Genomic DNA, 18072 nt, shown 5'->3' with positions numbered 1-18072 from the left:
AAATATTCCATTGTATGTATATGGATGGATGGATGGATAAAGAGAGACAGAGAGATACCACATCTTCTTTATCCATTCATCAGTCAGTGGACATTTGGGTTCTTTCTATAATTTGTCTATTGTTGATGACACTGTTATAAACATTAGGATGCATGTGACTCTTCAAATCAATATTTTCTTATCCTTTGGGTAAATACCTAGTTGTGCAATGGTTGAGTTGTAGAATAGTTCTATTTTTAACTTTTTGAGGAACCTCCACACTGTTTCCCAGAGTGGCTGCACCAGTTTGCATTCCCACCAACAATGTAGGAGGGTTCTCCTTTCTCTGCATCCTCACCAACATCTGTTTTTTCCTAATTTGTTAATTTTAGCCATTCTGACATGTGTGAAGTGATATCTCATTGTAGTTTCGATTTCTATTTCCCTGATGATGAGTGATGCTGAATATCTTTATGTATCTGTTAGCCATTGGTATGTCTTCTTTAGAAACATGTCTATTCATGTCTTCTGTCCATTTCTTTACCGGATTATTTGTTTTCTGGGTGTTGAGTTTGACAAATTCTTTATGGATTTTGGATACTAAATCTTTATCATTTGCAAATATCTTCTCCCATTCTGTAGGCTACGTTTTAGTTTTGTTGATTGGTCCCTTTGCTGTGCAGAAGATGAAGTCCCAATAGTTCATTTTTGCTTTTGTTTCCCTTGCCTCCAGAGACATGCCCAGTAAGAAGTTGCTTCAGCCAAGGTTGCTGCCTATTTTCTCCTCTAGGAGTTTGATAGTTTCCTGTCTCACATGTAGGTCTTTCATCCATTTTGAATTTGTTTTTGTGTATGGTATAAGAAAGTGGTCCAGTTTCATACTTCTGCATGACAGTAAACCGATTTTTGACAAAGGAGCAAAGGCAATATAGTGAAGCAAATAGAGTCTCTTCAATGAATGGTGCTGGAATAATTGAATATTCACATGCAAAACAATGAATCTAGACACACACTCTTCACAAAAGTTAACTCAGAATGAATCATAGATTTAAGTGTAAAACACAAAACTATAAAACTATAAAATTCTTAGAAGATAACACAGGAAAAAACTTAGATGACCTTGGGTAAAGCTATGACTTTTTAGATATAATTCATCAGAGAAATAATTGAAAAGCTGAGCTTCATTAAGAGTATAAACTTCTGCTCTTCAAAAGGCAGTGTCAAGATAATGAAAAGACAAGCCACAGACTGGGAGAAAATACTTGGAAAAAATAAATTTCACACATCACTGTTACCTGAAATATACCAAAAATCTTAAACTTTAAATAATATGAGGGGCACCTGGGTGAATCAGCTGGGTAAGTGTCCGACTTCAGCTCAGGTCATGATCTCGGGGGCTCATGAGTTTGAGTCCCGCGTTGGGCTCTGTGCTGACACCTCAGAGCCTGGAGCCTGCTTTGGATTCTGTGTCTCCCTTTCTCTTTGCCCCTCCCACTGTCTCACTGTGTCTCTCTGTCTCTGTCTCAGAACTAAATAAACATTAAAAAAAAAAAAACAACCTCCATAATATGAAAGGAAACAACCAGATTAAAAAATTGGCCAAAGGGGTGCCTGGGTGGCTCAGTCAGTTAAGTGTCCAACTTCGGCTCAGGTTGTGATCTGATGGTTTGTGAGTTCAAACCCCACATCGGGCTCTGTGCTGACAGCTCAGAGCCTGGAGCCTGCTTCAGATTCTGTGTCTCCTTCTCTCTCTGCCCCTCCCCCACCTGTGCTCTGTCTCTCTCTGTCTCTCAAAAATAAATAAATGTAAAAAAATTTTTTTTTTAATTGGCCAAAGATCCGAACACTTCAGCAAAGAGGATATACAGATGGTTAATAAGCCTATGAAAAAATGTTAAGTATCATGTCAGCAAATTTCAAATTAAAACACTGAGCTATCACAATACACATACTAGAATGGTCCAAATCCAGAACACTGACAACAGCAACTGCTGATGAGGGTGTGGAGCAACAGGAACGCTCATTGTGTATGGAAATGCAAAATGATATAGCCAATGAGGAAGACAGTTTTGCGGTTCCTTACAGAAGTAAACATAATCTTACTATACAATCGAGGAATTGGGCTCCTTGGTAGTTAGCCAAAGAATTTTAAAACTTTTATCCACAAAAAAACCTGCACACAAATGTTTTTAGCAGCTTTATTCCTAATTGTCAAAACTTAGGAGCAGCCAAGATGTCTGTCAGCAAGTGAATGGATAAACTGTAGTATATACAGACAATGCAATATTATTCTGGGCTAAAAGAGCTATCAAGCCATGAAAAGATATGGATGAACATTAAATGCATATTATTAAGTGAAAGACGTCAATTTGAAAAGGCTACATACTGTATGATTCCAACTTTAGGACATTTTCGAAGAGTTCAGGCACAGAGCTGGTTCTATCATTTAACTAGCTATTTGCCTCTAGTCAAGTGACTTATCTCTCATTGCCTGAAGTTACTCATCCATGAAATGGGACCAGTAGGTACCTCCCTCATGGGCTTGTTGTGAGAATTAAAGAAAATAATTCATCTAAATTAATTAGCACAGTGCTGGGCAGAAAACAACACTCTCATGCATGAGAATCATCCCGTAGTATACTGTAAAAAATATTAATAAAACAAAGCATAATGGATGCTCTCCAAGAGTTCATAATCAAGAACAATCTACTGAAATATAGTGACATTAGTTTATAATAAATTCTGCCATAATGAGAAATGTGATTTAATCAGGAGTTAAGGGCTTTACAAGGAAATTCCTCTTCAATCTGCTGTAAAAATAGAAACCTTCAGGCACCATGACAAGTTTGAAGACTGTCTCAGATATTTTATGACCATATAGTCCTCTGCAGAGCTCAAATCCTGGTATTAGTCAGCTTTATAGCTCTGATGAACATCACAAACAGGAAGCCACTAAATGCTTCATCAGTGCTATATTTGGTGCTGGTTTAGCCCTTACTTAGAGAACCCTATTCCATATTGATCCTCTTACCTCAGAAATGATATAACTATCCTTGGGGAAGTAAAAATATACAGAGCTGTGCGAGCTAAGCTTAGCTCCAGGATTTATGTCTGCAAGATATGAAATGCTAAATAGGCAAGGAAGCTCAAGAACATATTTTCATCACAAAGGCATAGAGACTTGTAGTCCCTGCTATACAAATAACTCCCTAGCAACCATACTGGAAATATGACCACAAAAAAAAAAAAAAAAAAGGGCAATGTATTAGAGTTGGTGATAGAATTTAAAATATAGCCGCGCTTGACCCAAAGTCCACTGAAACCTCCTACAAGCTTCACTGGACAGAAGAGAATTTAGTACAGGGAGATTATTAAGGTTATGACCATCCCTTCATCCCAAACCAACTATCATAATTACACTTTAACAATAACAGGAGTTTTTTGGTGTGACTCTAAGGATGATTTAAAATTATTTGGAATAATTTTAAGCTTCACATGGCAGAAGCATATTAAAGGTAGAATTTTACTGAATTTAATGAGTGAAGCAGTTGTCAGAGAGTCACTGTCAAGACTTCTAAAGCAATACAATTTAATGCAGTGTCTGATCGTACCTTTTGAACCAAACCAGAAATTCCAATTTTATAAATATTAACAGTTTAAGAAATATTTAAATGATATTCATAACACTCTTTCTTGCATTTTATTTATGCTAAGTCATTTTTAAAAGCAAAGCAGAGAGAATAATGGTATATTTACTTCCCATCATCCTTCAAAAATGTAATTTTTAATCCAAAATTGCCTAAGGAGAAATTTTCAATTTCTGCTTTTGCAGAAAATCCATTTGAACACAGTATCTGGGCCCCCAAAACATTCTTTAAAAATGAAAGATTAAACATTTTTTCAACGCTTCAACATTTGGACTCAAGGACTGTATACACTGGAAGACACATTTGTGGTTGCAGAAAGGACGGTAAATGTTAACCTTAACAATGTAACAACAGAAGTTTAGCTGATTGGTGGAGGATGTCGGAAATAGGAAATAAAAAGTAAGAAAAGAGAAGGAGTCCTACTACTTCCATGCCCTCATTTTACAAAGCTAGGAACAAAACAATCCTGCCCCTAAAATGAGTTTTATGATATGATTTTAAAATTACAAAGGCTTCGAAAAGCCAAAACTAATATGAATATCAAACTTTAGGAGGGCAGATGCAGACAGGGGGTAATGGGAGTTATTACCTCAACTTTCTTAATAGAAAGTCTATGGATGTGGTTTATTGATTTAAGGAAAAGAACAGGAGCAAGCACATTCTCTAAAGTTATCAAAGTAAAATCAAAAGAAATTTAAAAGGTAAAGGCTAAAAGATTTTGCCTCCATAATTAGGAAGGGAGAAATATGGGTGAGAAACTGTTACTTTTTGTCATAAATCCATCTACATTATTTAATTATTTACCATATGCATGTGTTATTTTGTTTTTGTTTTTAATTTTTTTTTAATTTACATCCAAGTTAGTTAGCATATAGTGCAACAATGATTTTAGGAGTAGATTCCTTAATGCCCCTTACCCATTTAGCCCATCCTCCCTCCCACAACCCCTCCAATAACCCTCTGTTTGTTCTGCATATTTAAGAGTCTCTTATGTTTTGTCCCCCTCCCTGTTTTTATATTATTTTTGTTTCCCTTCCCTTATGTTCATGTTTTATCTCTTAACGTCCTCATATGAGTGAAGTCATATGATATTTGTCTTCTTTGACTAATTTCACTTGACATAACACCCTCCAGTTCCATCCATGGAGTTGCAAATGGCAAGATTTCATTCTTTTGGATTGCCAGGTAATACTCCATTGTATGTATATATATATATATATATATATATATATATATATATGTATGTATATATGCGTATATATATATATATATGTATATGTGTGTGTGTGTATGTGTATATATATATATATATATATATACACATACACATACCACCTCTTCCTTATCCGTTCATCCATCGATGGACATCTGAGCTCTTTCTGTACTTTAGCTAAAGCGGATAGTGCTGCTATAAACATTGGGGTGCATATGTCCCTTCGAAACAGCACACCTGTATTCTGTGGATAAATGCCTAGTAGTGCAATTGCTGGGTCATAGGGTAGTTCTGTTTTTAATTTTTTGAGGAACCTCCATACTCTTTTCCAGAATGGCCTCACCAGTTTGCATTCCCACCAACAGTGCAAAAGAGATCCTCTTTCTCCGCATCCTCACCAACATCTGTTGTTGCCTGAGTTGTTAATGCTAGCCATTACGACAGGTATGAGGTGGGATTTCATTGTGGTTTTGATTTGTATTTCCCTGATGATGAGTGATGTTGAGCATTTTTTCATGTGTCAGTTGGCCATCTGGATGTCTTCTTTGGAGAAGTGTCTCTTCATGTCTTTTGCCCATTTCTTCACTGGATTATTTGATTTTGGGGCATTGAGTTTGATAAGTTCTTTATAGATTTTGGATATTAACCCTTTATCTGATATGTCATTTGCAAAAATCTTCTCCCATTCTGTCGGTTGCCTTTTAGTTTTGCTGATTGTTTCCTTTGCTGTGCAGAAGCTTTTTATTTTGATGAGGTCCCAGTAGTTCATTTTTGCTTTTGTTTCCCTTGCCTCTGGAGACGTGTTGAGTAAAAAGTTGCTGCGGCCAAGGTCAAAGAGGTTTTTGCCTGCTTTCTCCTCGAGGATTTTGATGGCTTCCTGTCTTACATTGAGGTCTTTCATCCATTTGGAGTTTATTTTTGTGTATGGTGTAAGAAAGTGGTCCAGGTTCATTCTTCTGCATGTCGCTGTCCAGTTTTCCCAGCACCGTTTGCTGAAGAGACTATCTTTATTCCATTGCATATTCTTTCCTGCTTTGTCAAAGATTAGTTGGCCATACATTTGTGGGTTCATTTCTGGGTTCTCTATTCTGTTCCATTGAGCTGAGCGTCTGTTCTTGTGCCAATACCATACTGTCTTGACGATTACAGCTTTGTAGTATAGCTTGAAGTCTGGGATTGTGATGCCTCCTGCTTTGGTTTTCTTTTTCAAGGTTGCTTTGGCTATTTGGGGTCTTTTCTGGTTCCATACAAATTTTAGGATTATTTGTTCTAGCTCTGTGAAGAATGCTGGTGTTATTTTGACAGGGATTGCATTGAATATGTAGATTGCTTTAGGTAATATTGACATTTTAACAATATTTGTTCTTCCTACCCAGAAGCATGGAATCTTTTTCCATTTTTTTGTGTCTTCTTCAATTTCTTTCATAAGCTTTATATAGTTTTCAGTGTTTTGGGATTTTTTTAAGTTTATTTATTTATTTTGAGAAAGAGAGAAAGCACAAGCAGGGAGGGGAAGAGAGGAGAGACAGAATGCCAAGGAGGCTCCATGCTATCAGTGCAGAGCCCAATGCAGGGCTTGAACTCTTGAACCATGAGATCATGACCTGAGCCAAGATCAAGAGTCAGACCCTCAGCCAACTGTGCCACCCGGGTACTCCTGCATGTGTTATTTTGGGGGAAAAAAAAACAAAAAAAACAAAAAAAAAAACCTTTAGTAAAATGTTGTTATACCCACATATTGGCACTGCTTTTTAATAAATAGAGAAAATGCTTAAATGCAATAGGTAACTTCAAAACATTCATAAGATACTTTTATCAGAAGTCACCAGAATACAATAAAAAAATGCCTTATTCTGAAAATCTTGGTATTTTCTAACTCACTGCATTTTCCCAATGAAGTAGTTCCATGATAGAAAACATTATTCCCGTTTAACAGCTGGCATCCCAGTAAAGCAGCATAACAGAAGGAGGAACAAAGAGGAGACTACATGTCTGGGCACTGGCAGGAGTATCAGTGTGACACTGGGAAAGGTGCCACTTAATCTACTGGGGCCTTAGTTTCCTCTTCCACTCAATGGGAGAGTTAGGCAAAAAAGGCCTTTAAGTTTGCCTCCAGCTCAATGTTATATGACATTCAGCCAAGCAGTGAATTTTATTTAAAAAAAAATTTTTAAGCTTATTTATCTTGAGGGAGACAGTGAGCAGACAAGGGGCAGAGAGGGAGAGAGAGAGAACCCCAAGCAGGCTCTATGCTGCCAACGCATAGCCAGATGTGGGGCTCGAACTCATGAAACTGATACCATGACCTCAGCTGAAACCAGGAGTCCGACGCTTAACTGACTGAGCCACCCAAGCCCCTGCAAAGCAGTGCATTTTACGTAATTAGAATCAAAGATTTAAAAGATTAAAAAATATCTTCAGAGTCAGCCAGTCTCACTCCTTCATGCTGTAGACAGGAAAGTGAGGTCTCCTGAAACTTCTAGAACCACAAGAGCGAAGGGTGGTATAATCAGAATGAGAACCCAGATACAGACCCCCATGCTGCCAAGTGTATCTTCTGTACTAATCTGCTTGGGTTGCCATAATAATATGGCATTGACTGTGTATCTTCAACAATAGAAATGTATATTCTTACAGTTCTGGAACCTAGAAGTATGACATCAGGGTATCAGCGTGGTCACGTTCTAGTGACGCCATGCTTCCTACCTGTGGCAGCCTTCTCACTGTGTGTTCAGACAGCCTTTCCTAGATGGGTATCTGTTTCTCTTTCTCTCCCTCTTCTTCTACAACCACCAATCCTACCAGATTAGGATACCACCTTTGGGACCTCATTTAACCTTAATTACCTCCTAAGAGCCCTTTTTCCAAATCCAGTCTCGCAGGGGTGGGTCAGGGCTTCAACATTTCCATTTTAGGGGAACACAGTTTAGTCCAGAGCGTCTTCTTTCATAAAATGGATGACACGTCTCTTTGACATCTTTCCTTCCTCTGCCAAAGTGACACAAATTTTGTCTATTTCAACCTTTCAATGGGAGAGAAATAATACTTGGATATAAAAAAGGTTTGACATTGTTTCTCATTTCTCAGCGGTAACTTGAGAGACTAAGCGCATAAAGATTTGCCTGTGGTACATCTCACACTTCCTCCACAAAGTGTAAATTCAGACGTACATGGAAAGGTGCTAAGTTATCCTGTGATAACTTTCCATAGTACTTATCACCAGTTACTCTAACACAGTCCGCTTGTGTGGTCCTCTCTCGGCAAAATTCCCAAGGGTAAAAAGTACAGACATTGATCCATTAAAGCTAATGGACTTTTAGAAAGAAAATGTTTTGGTTTTGGCTGAACATTTTTTCTTTGCAGGCCAGCATCACAAATTGATAGAAACAAACAATGCATTCATAGTCCGGGTGAGGTAAGGATTATACCTTCAGTTCAGAGTTAAGGAAAAGAGCTTGTTTGTTAAACACAAAAGGCATATGAAATAACTGAAATTGAGAAATAAGGAGGTGTAGATGGGAAATTCAGCTTTGAAGGAAACTGCTACTTAAATTACAAGTCTAGAAAGGGCAGAGACACACAAAACCCATGAAGCCACAGAGAGTGTAATATGTTCCATAAAAACATATGTAAGAGAAAAGGGTGCACACTATACATCAAGTAGGAAATCCTTTAGGAGAGTTTTTTGGTTTTTTTTAATGTTTATTTGAGACAGAGTGTGAGTGGGGGAGGGGCAGAGAGAGAGGAAGACACAGAATCTGAAGCAGGCTTTAGGTGGGGTTTTGTAGACAAAGGGCCAAGGTCAGGGGATTTGTAGGACTTCATCTTTACACATCACGGTGAGATGTGAATATAGACATAACAACAAAACCTCCTTTCCTCAGCCTCCCCACCCCCTAACCACTTCTACCAGCTGAGCCAGTCAGCCACTCCTTGGATCCCAGAGCACTCAGGGAAGACACATTTTCTATAACCCCTTCTACCTTGTCTTGCAGTGCTTTTCCAAGTGTGCCTCCCACACCATCTGCATTAGATTCACCTCCACCATTCCCCAGCCTACCCACCTCTACATGCTTATTAGAAATGCAGATTCTCTGGCAGCTCTCTGGAATACATCTAAGGATGGGCTAGTAATCTGCATTTTTTTCTAATCTTCCAGTTGATAATTCTGTACACTACCTTTTTTAAAGTATATTTATTTATTTTTGAGAGAGAGAGAGAGAGAGAGAGAGAGAGAGAGAGAGAGAGAGAGAGTACATGAGGGGCAGAGAGACAGGATCCCAAGCAGGCTCCTCACCAACAGCACGGAGCCCGACACAGGGCTCAGACTCAGAAACTGTGAGATCAGGACCTGAGTTGAACCCGAAAGTCGGACACTCAAACAATTGAGCCACCCAGGCCTCCATGTACACTATCTTTTAAGAATCGCCACTATATATTAACTATTAGCTTGTCTCTCACCAAACTATAAGTGCCTTTGATGACTGGTACTGTGGTTTATTGGTCTCTTTATTGCCTTTATATGTTGACTGGGACCCTGAGGAGCGCCTCTTAGTAAGCAGAGGCGGGGAAGTGGAACACACCAAATGGCTGACCAAATGTAAAGAATCGCATTAAACCTTCAAAACTGAAATGAAATAAGCAAGAAATTGTGTTGCGTTCCGATTCAGAGTTGACTCAACACGTCACAAACTGTTTCTGAAACGTTTATTGAACTTGGTCTTCGAGAAACCAAGTGACAGTTGAGACTCAAACAAGTTTTGTCACTTGAGTGCAGTGATTCAGGTAAGACTCAGTGGTGGTCCTTTCTGGAGTAGTGGAGTGATGGTCACTGGAGAAGCCAAGAGGATCCTCACTTCCAGGGACTGCTGGCAGAGAAACTGAGAAGGACTTGCAGCTGAAACTGAGACTGAGATGAAAACCACATGAGAAGCAAGGTGTCAAAATGAAGCATCTAGGACTCACACAGGAAGCCACAGACCAGAGGTTGACCCTGCCTTTGAGTGGATTCCTACTTTGTGACCATATCTGAGAAAGTAGAGATGAGGACTGGAGGTTATTTGTCCAGAAACAACATTGGGGATGAAAGTTAGTCAGTGGGAAAGTAAAAGGTGAATAATAAGATCTTGATTTAAAGCTGGGAAATCTTGACTCCCACCCAAATATGTAGGGTTAGTCTTGGAAAATTGTCTTGCCATAAAACATTTGGGCTTGTAAAAACAAAATATGCTACCTGTCCAAGGAGACAAGATGTAAAATATAATATAAACTACTAGGTCATATCTAGCTTCCATAGTCATGTCCATCTGTGGGTCTATCTAATTATAATACCAATATCAAAAAGGAGTATACTTCGGGGTACCTGGGTGGCTGCATTGGTTGAGCGTCCAACTCTTGATTTCAGCTCAGGTCATGATCCCAGGCTTGTGAGATCAAGCCTCTCGTCAGGCTCTGTGCTGAACATGGAACCTGCTTAGGATTCTCTCTTTCCCCCCCTCTCCCTCCCCCCACCATGCACACACACCCTCTCTCCCTAAAATAAACAAATTTAGGGGTGCCTGCTTGGCTCAGTCGATTAAGTATCCAACTCCTGATTTTGACTCAGGTCATGATCTCACAGTTTGATGAGTTTGAGCCCTGCATCAGGCTCTGCACTGAATGTGGAGCCTACTTGGGATTCTCTTGCTCCCTCTCTCTCTCTCTCTCTGCCCCTCCCCTGCGCATGCTCGCTCTCTCTCTCAAAATAAATAAACGTTAATAAAATAATTTTTAAAAAGGAATATATTTCAAATTAAGTTTCTAAGGAAAACATGTTTAAACTAGTTTTTTCATTGTTTGTTGTGAGTTGTACAGGTGGAAAATATTTAGTCCTTTACAAAAGGAAAGGGATCAGCCTCAGCTACCTTCTATATATAATGATGAGGCTTAAACCCATAGCAGAAGGCATCCGAGAGCTGATGAGCAGTTCAGAGTGGAAATGGCTAGAGAGAACTCTCTTACATCTAAGTAGCTAAGAGCTCTTGAAGAAAACTCTACAACCTTGCCTTCTGATGACCTGGCATTCCTTCCCATGTCTCTATTCTTATCCTGCTCACAATTCCTTAATAGTTCTTTCAAATCAACTTCACAAGCCCTGCCCCCATCACTCTCCCTATCACTTTTATCTGGTGGCCTCCTATGGTACTTCACAGAAAAAGTAAGATGCTAGTAATTAAAACTTCTTCAACTTCCTGTTTGCCCTCTACTCCCACCCAGGAAAGGAAATTATCCATACTCAATCTCACCTCTTTGTCCCCATTTCAGCGGGAGGACAAGGAGGTCTCCCTACCCCCATCCGGGCCTACACTCTTCACCTGATTTCTGGGTTCCTTGCCCTCACAGCTACTCAGGCACTTGACCTCAATTATTACCATCTTCTCTCCTGTTTAATCTGTTTCCAAGGATATTCCCCCTCATACATATTTGAGTCCTGATCTTATAAAAAATATTTTATCTCCATCTATCCTAGTCATACTTCTTTAAAGAATAATCTATATTTGCTGTATCCAAGTTCCAACCTGTTTGCTCCTTAACTCCTCGTTGCACTATATCCCAGCCTCTGAATCCACCTTTTCACTGAAGCTACTCTCACCAAGGCTTCTGATCATTTAGAACCACCAAACCTAGTAGTTACTCAACCTTGACCTCAGAGAGGCACTTGGCACGGCTAGCCACTCCTCCCTTCTCACTATTCCCTCTAGGTCAGTGATGTCTCTGTCTCTTCCTCATGTGTATGCATTTTCCTCTTGCCCATCTGGATGTGCCTTCCCAATCTCCTCAGAAGGCTTGGCTTCTGTATCTCTTCAAATGTTCCCCAGAGCCCTAATCTTGGTCATCTTTTCTTACACTCTACCTCCCTCCCAGAGTCTCATCCATGTGACCACATGGCTGTATTCCAGTGACTCCCCATCTCCATCACAGAAACTTCCTCTGAGTTCCCAAACCATTGATCTGTGATGCCTCAGACTCAGTGTGTCCAAACCTAAAATAATCCTCTCTGCCTATGCCCCTTTACCCCAAATCAATTCTATTGCCCAGATTATCTACCTTGTTTAAATGCACAATCATTGCCCTGGTTCCCGTAACACATCAGGAAGATCTTTGTCTGCTTGTTCTCAAAAATGCTTAAAATTTCCATCTCACACACGATACCCAAAGTCTATTACACTAGTTTCTAACTGGAATAACATTCTTCAGTAAGCAATATTTTATATATGTTACCTATTACTGTCTAGAGCAATCCATGTTTTTTTTTTTTTTCCTGGTCATTTGCCAACTAGCTATTTTGGAGGAAAAAAAATACATGGCTCAAAAAAAGCAAACAGATTAAAGTAAAATACCCATTATTTTATTAATATGGCAATAGTGTGGAAATGCTATTTGTTATGAAAACAGTACATGTGATGGGGTTTTCAAGTTATTGGGTATGGTCTTGGTAAGTTGAATTGTTTTTTTTAATTTTTTAACATAAAAAAACCTATTATAACTTCTTCACACTGCATAAAAACTTCTCCACATTAGGATCAACATTCCCCTTCCCATATTTTATTCTGAAAATTACCAATCTTAGAGAAAAATTGAAATAATTGAATTGTGAATACCCATATGCCTAGATTCTACTCCATCACTTGTGCTTTATTTGCTTTATCACACATCAGTACATCTAGACTTCTATCAATCCATCTTATTTCAAGGTAGGCTGTAGACTTCACCATTACAATGCTAGAGCATTCTTATTTTAGCTACAGTTATTTTTAGAAGAGGATTTCCATATTTTGCATGCACAAATCTTCAGTGGTACTCAAAGAGCTACTCATTCTTGACTCTTTCTTCTTCCTCTTTACTCCTCTCATATCTAATCACCTTCCATATTTCTCAACTCCCTCTCCTCTCCCCGGTCCTACAGCTTTAGTTCACACATGTGTCATTTCTCATCTGAATTACTGAAAAGTCATCCAGTATCTTTCATTTTAATTCATTCCTGGAGCACCGTCAAGGTGATTTTTCCAAACCAAACATCTGGTGTCATTTTCTGTTTAAATTCCCTCAATTGTTCTACCCCCAAATATTAGGGAAAGCTTTAGGACAAAATGTAATCTCATGAGCACGATATACCAAGGTCTGACCTTGTCTATTTCTCTGGTTTCATTTCTTGCCCAGCTCCTTCTCGCACAAATCCTTGTTGCCAAAAGAAAGTATTTTGCACTATTTAATGCATCCTCATGCTTTGCACCTTGTTCAATGGTTTTCCTTCTGTTTGCAATGCCCTGCTCTCCTTTCTTCATCCAGCTACTTCCTACTCAGTCTTCCTGACTCAGCCCAGGCTTTAGCTCCTTGAGCCCTGCACATCTACCCCCACCACAGACTTGGCTGATGCCCTTCTAGGATTTCCTCAACATCCTGTAGACACATCTGAGAACTTTTGCCTCACCGTTTGCTTCTTAGTCATCCCAACCAGTCTGCAGCTTCTTAAGAGCAGGAAGCAAATCCTGCTTCTGGAACCCTCTGGTTCCAGATCTCAATGAATGTTCACAGAAGCAAAGCAGGCAGGAGGAAGGCAGGGGTATTTATGAGATGGCTGAGAATATTGAGCATTCAAGGCGAATGGAGGGATAGTATTAATTCAAGAAAACATTTAATACAAATTTAAAACCAAACAGACCACCTGCCTATATAAGCACTTGCCTGTGACCTCATAAGATCATGAGCCACTTGTTAATTTTAAAAAATTTTAATTGTAGCAAATACATGTAACATTAAATTTGTTATCTAAGTCACTTTTTGCAGTTCAGTGGTGTTAAGTGTGTTCACATGGTTGTGCACAGGCCACTTTTAATTATATAAACGCAAAATTCTATCTTCCTTTGTAAAAAGGACAAATAAAAGCATTGAGCTCTGACTCAAGGAGGCTGGATTCTTGCCTGAAGAACATGTGGCAGCTATGCAGGAGCTACCCTAAGGATGCATCACTAATCACCGGGAGCCCCTTCTAGAGCTGAAGGCAAAACTAGCAAATGACAGTAACTGGAGGGTGTTTTCTTCCAAAGGACAAGTGTTTCAGACAGCACTTCTAGTGTTAAGAATCCCATGGGCTTCACACATGACAGTGATAGCCAGTTTACTTGAAGCCTGACCCTGATTATCCAACTGACTATACCCTACATGATGTTGGAGACACAATAGACGCCATTAGTCCAACTGCGTATTATCCCACATTTTATCCAAGAAAACGAATCTTCATATAGCCCTCAGTTTCTCTGGACTGGACTAGATGGCAATCGTCGATAACAGAAGAGTAAGAAAAGAGATAAGGAATTTGAAATACAATGACAGTATCTGAATTCAGACAGTTGATAGATTCATCACACCAATTCTAACATAGTCATTTCACAGCACAGAGCAAGTCAATACCTACCAAGAAGGCAGACAGAGTGTTATTATTCAACAATACAAAGTTTTGTGCCATGTGAGGGACTCAGAAAAGAAGGCAACATGAATCAGTTCACAGTTATTTATTTAGGCTCTGATATGGACCAGCAGTTTGTTAAATATTTTAGCATTAAAATTAGCATAAATGGATCCCATCTTTCAGAAATAAAACTTTCAAACTATAGAACATCTGATTATAAGTAATATAAACCAGCAAATAACAATTAGCATATTCATTTCTTCGAAACTTGGAGGGAGTATAAACCCAGAGTACAATTGGCTATGGAGGTAAATCTCCTAGAAAGGAAGAAACTAAAAGACTTGGGGTGGTTATTCAGAATTGGATGATGATGTAACTGATGACTTTTTTTTGGTCTAGGATATATTTTGATTGGAAGAAACAGACACTTTCAACCTCCCTTAAGCAAACAGTGGTATTTACTAAGAAGATACATGCATCTTTCACTGAACCCAAATGGCAGAAAATCTACCTAGGTCACACCAGGGAAGGAAAGAAACAAGACCATGGGAGTTTCCTAGAAGATAAGATGCCCCCATCTCCACGTATCTTGCTCTGTCTCCTTTATTCTTCTCCTTCTCTGCAGATAGGCCTTCTCTACCTTGGGATGCACATGGCCCAAATATGACACACACACCAAAAACCCTGTTTCTCTATCCCCTCATATCCAACAGGGATGAACTAAAACCTCTGAACCTAATTCCAAATTCTTAAGCGGAGAGACTGATGAGATTACCTTAGGCCAAGTGTCCACTCCCTGATGTTTGTTACCTGTGACTTTTTCAGAAGACTCTACTTCCTGGGACTCCAGATGTGTTGCCATGTCATGAGGTCTACTCATAGGATTGCAGAAATACTTCAGCACCTACAACAGCATTTTGATTCGTCCAGTAACCAAGTGAAGTTATAGAAACATGAAAAGAGAATATTTGGTTCCAAATTCTTAAATTACAGATCAATATTTTTGGTTTTCATCTCACCCAACAAAAAGCACAGGCACTTTTTTTAAGTGAAGAGTTTCAAGCATATTCTTATGATCTTCAATTTCTACTATGCATTTTCCCCCCACAAAAGATAAACTCATTTTTTACTTACTGGAAAAAGTAGTCTGTATAGTTGTTCCCATCATTGGTGTGGGAGCCTCTATCTGGAAGGCTAAGCATTTATTGACTTCGAAGACTGTGGCAACACACAGACAGAGCATATAAACCACCATTTCTCACCACAGATGCTTTGTGCGAGAGGATAGGAGATGTGCTTGTAACAAATGCCAGAAGGCACCAAAGTACCAATTACTAACTATTTAAGGATGATGCCATCTCCAGAATGGAACAAGGTTCACAATTATGAAAAAGTGGATTCTGTTGCAATAGTTAAGTATTTTCACACTCTCTCTAGCAAGCCTTTATAATCTGCATTAATCACAAGCTTCTTTGGGGATTCTTGTCTAGGGATAAGCTTAAACCGTTAATTAAGTCACTGCATGTGTGATGCTGGAACTGTTTTCTCCTTGTTTATAATACATACTTGTCTACTGGTCTGAATAAGGAAAATGGGATGCAGATGCCCAAGCTGCCTGCCTCTGAAAAATGCAGACTGCGGGGTGCTGCCCTGTTATGGGCTGGAATTGTGTCTCCCCAACTTCAAATTCATATATTGAAATCCTAGCCCCCAGTACCTCAGCGTGTGGCTATCTTTGGAGATACAGTCCTTAAAGAGGTAATTGAGTTAAAATGAGACCACCAGGGTGGGACCTGATCCAATCACAATGATGTCTTTAGAAGAGAAAATTTGGGCACACAAAGAGAAGTCTGAGCTCCAGGGATGCTAGAGCAGAGAAAAGACCATATGAGGACACAGTGAGGGGACCGTCTACAAGCCAAGGAGAGAGGTCTCAAAGAAACCAAACTTGCCGACACCTGGATATTGGACGTATAGCCTCCAAAGCTGTGAGAAAGTAAGTTTCTGCTGGTGAAAACACCCGGCCTGTGAGATTTTGTTATAGCAGCCTCCCTGAGAGATTTTAGTACCAGCCTCCCTGAGAGATTCTCTAACCCTTTTTTTTTTTTTTCAGGATGACCCATTCACAAGCTTAACTATATGTAATCCCAACTTAGTCTGTTTCTTATACTAGATATGCAAAGAAACCCTAAGAGATGTTCCCACAACACAGGGTTCTGGTTCTCTCAGGGCACTGACTGGGACAAATAGCAGCTACCTCCTTTTGGTGAGAGACATTTTCCAATTTCACACAGTCCCTGCATTGCTTACTGTCATACATCTAATTGTTCCACACATTTATACTATCTATCTGACCTCTGTAAGAATTTGAGCCCCTGGTGTTAGCCAATTTGACAATAAATTAAAAAAAAAAAAAAAAAAAAAAGAATCTGAGCCCCTGGGATGGTTTGCTCAGAAACAAGCTGCAGAAGTCACAGTGCCTCTATCAATGTGCAGAGACACTGATCAGGCATGCCAGGGAGACTAGGGCAACAACACGTCCATTAAAAACATTTCCTCTAACGCCAGTGGACATTGATTTCTTTTGGATACACCTCTGAGGACCTAACAGAGTCCCACAATCAAAAAAGCAATAGTTCTCTGGCTGTTGCAGTTACTGAAGCAGCGTCACCTTGGATGCATCCCAGCTAACAACAAGTGAGGCTGTCCTTCCCTTTTCTACTCGCTTATTTAAAAAGTTGTCATCTAAGGAAAAGAGGTTATGATGTGTCCAAAGGAGGTTTTGTGGTTAAGTGTGAACCATGGATTTGAGTTCCTGCAGGACTTTTCAGTTAAGAGTTGAAAACATTGATTTTATCCCTGAGAAGTTTGGTCGAAAAGTTGTTCTTCACCAGTTTGTGATGCCATCCAGTAACATTTCAGCTACTCCTCAGTTCATTTACAGATGGTGCAAAAAATCACAAGGGCCTCTAGAGACATGCTGTTAGCTATGGAACCCAGACTCCTCTCATGATCAAGGAGAACCCCATAGGAAAAAGCCCAAACTCTGCTAGGGATGTCATTCTGTTTCTCCCTAGCCCTCTCTTCCTCCTCCTCCTCCTCCTAACTTTCCTTCCCCCTGACTCTGCTTGCATTCATTTCTTCTCTCCTCCTAAAGCAGATTGAAAAGATATTCGGGGCGGGAGGGGGCGGATATCCCCAACAATCAGAATTTGAGTTCTGAGACCTCCTATTGGGCTCTGTACTGACAGTGCAGAGTCTGCTTGGGATTCTCTCTCTCAAAATAAACAGGAAGGAAGGAAGGAAGGAAGGAAGGAAGGAAGGAAGGAAGGAAGGAAGGAAGGAAGGAAGGAAGGAAGGAAGGAAGGAGGGAGGGAGGAAAAAGAAGAGAAGAAAGAATCTCCATCTCTGATTTACACTAACCCAGATTTTAATAACTGACTTTTGAAGGGAATGGTCTAGTACATTTGCTAGTAACCATTTCTTCCCTTTTCCCTGTGTTTTTGGCCTGATATTTCCTAAATCTAAATCTGTTTAGGCAGGAATGTCTGTTGTAGTATTCTTTGTTCAGTGTGTATGCAAGAAACAAAGGCACAGCTGTACTTTGTAACTAAGTAGCAGACCACATCCTCTCATCATGTCTGCCCTCTTGCCCAAGAGCAATGAAAGCTTCTTTACTAATGGAACAATTCAGTGGAAGGTAATCAAGCCACTTTGGAAGGGCATGTATTATGTGCATTATGAGGAGTGAGGGGGGTGTTTATAGTGTTTTCAGAAATAAAAAT

General features: G+C 39.6%; 1 long non-coding RNA gene across 2 annotated transcripts in view; it reads right to left on the bottom strand.

Annotated features, from left to right (window-relative positions):
- LOC115521063 overlaps positions 1-15195 on the bottom strand; it is a 76371-nt gene extending 61176 nt beyond the window's left edge. The window contains exon 1 of one of the 2 annotated variants that reach the window (XR_003970945.1): positions 15098-15195. This is a non-coding gene — a long non-coding RNA (uncharacterized LOC115521063). Of the gene's footprint in view, positions 1-7685; positions 7964-15097 lie in introns of those variants that run through there. The other variant, XR_003970946.1, reaches the window with a different exon arrangement.
- Between the last annotated feature and the right edge of the window lie 2877 nt (positions 15196-18072).

The sequence above is a fragment of the Lynx canadensis genome, chromosome A1 (genome assembly GCF_007474595.2).
Source record: "Lynx canadensis isolate LIC74 chromosome A1, mLynCan4.pri.v2, whole genome shotgun sequence".
NCBI lineage: Eukaryota > Metazoa > Chordata > Mammalia > Carnivora > Felidae > Lynx > Lynx canadensis.
This window is presented reverse-complemented; position numbering and strand designations above follow the sequence as displayed.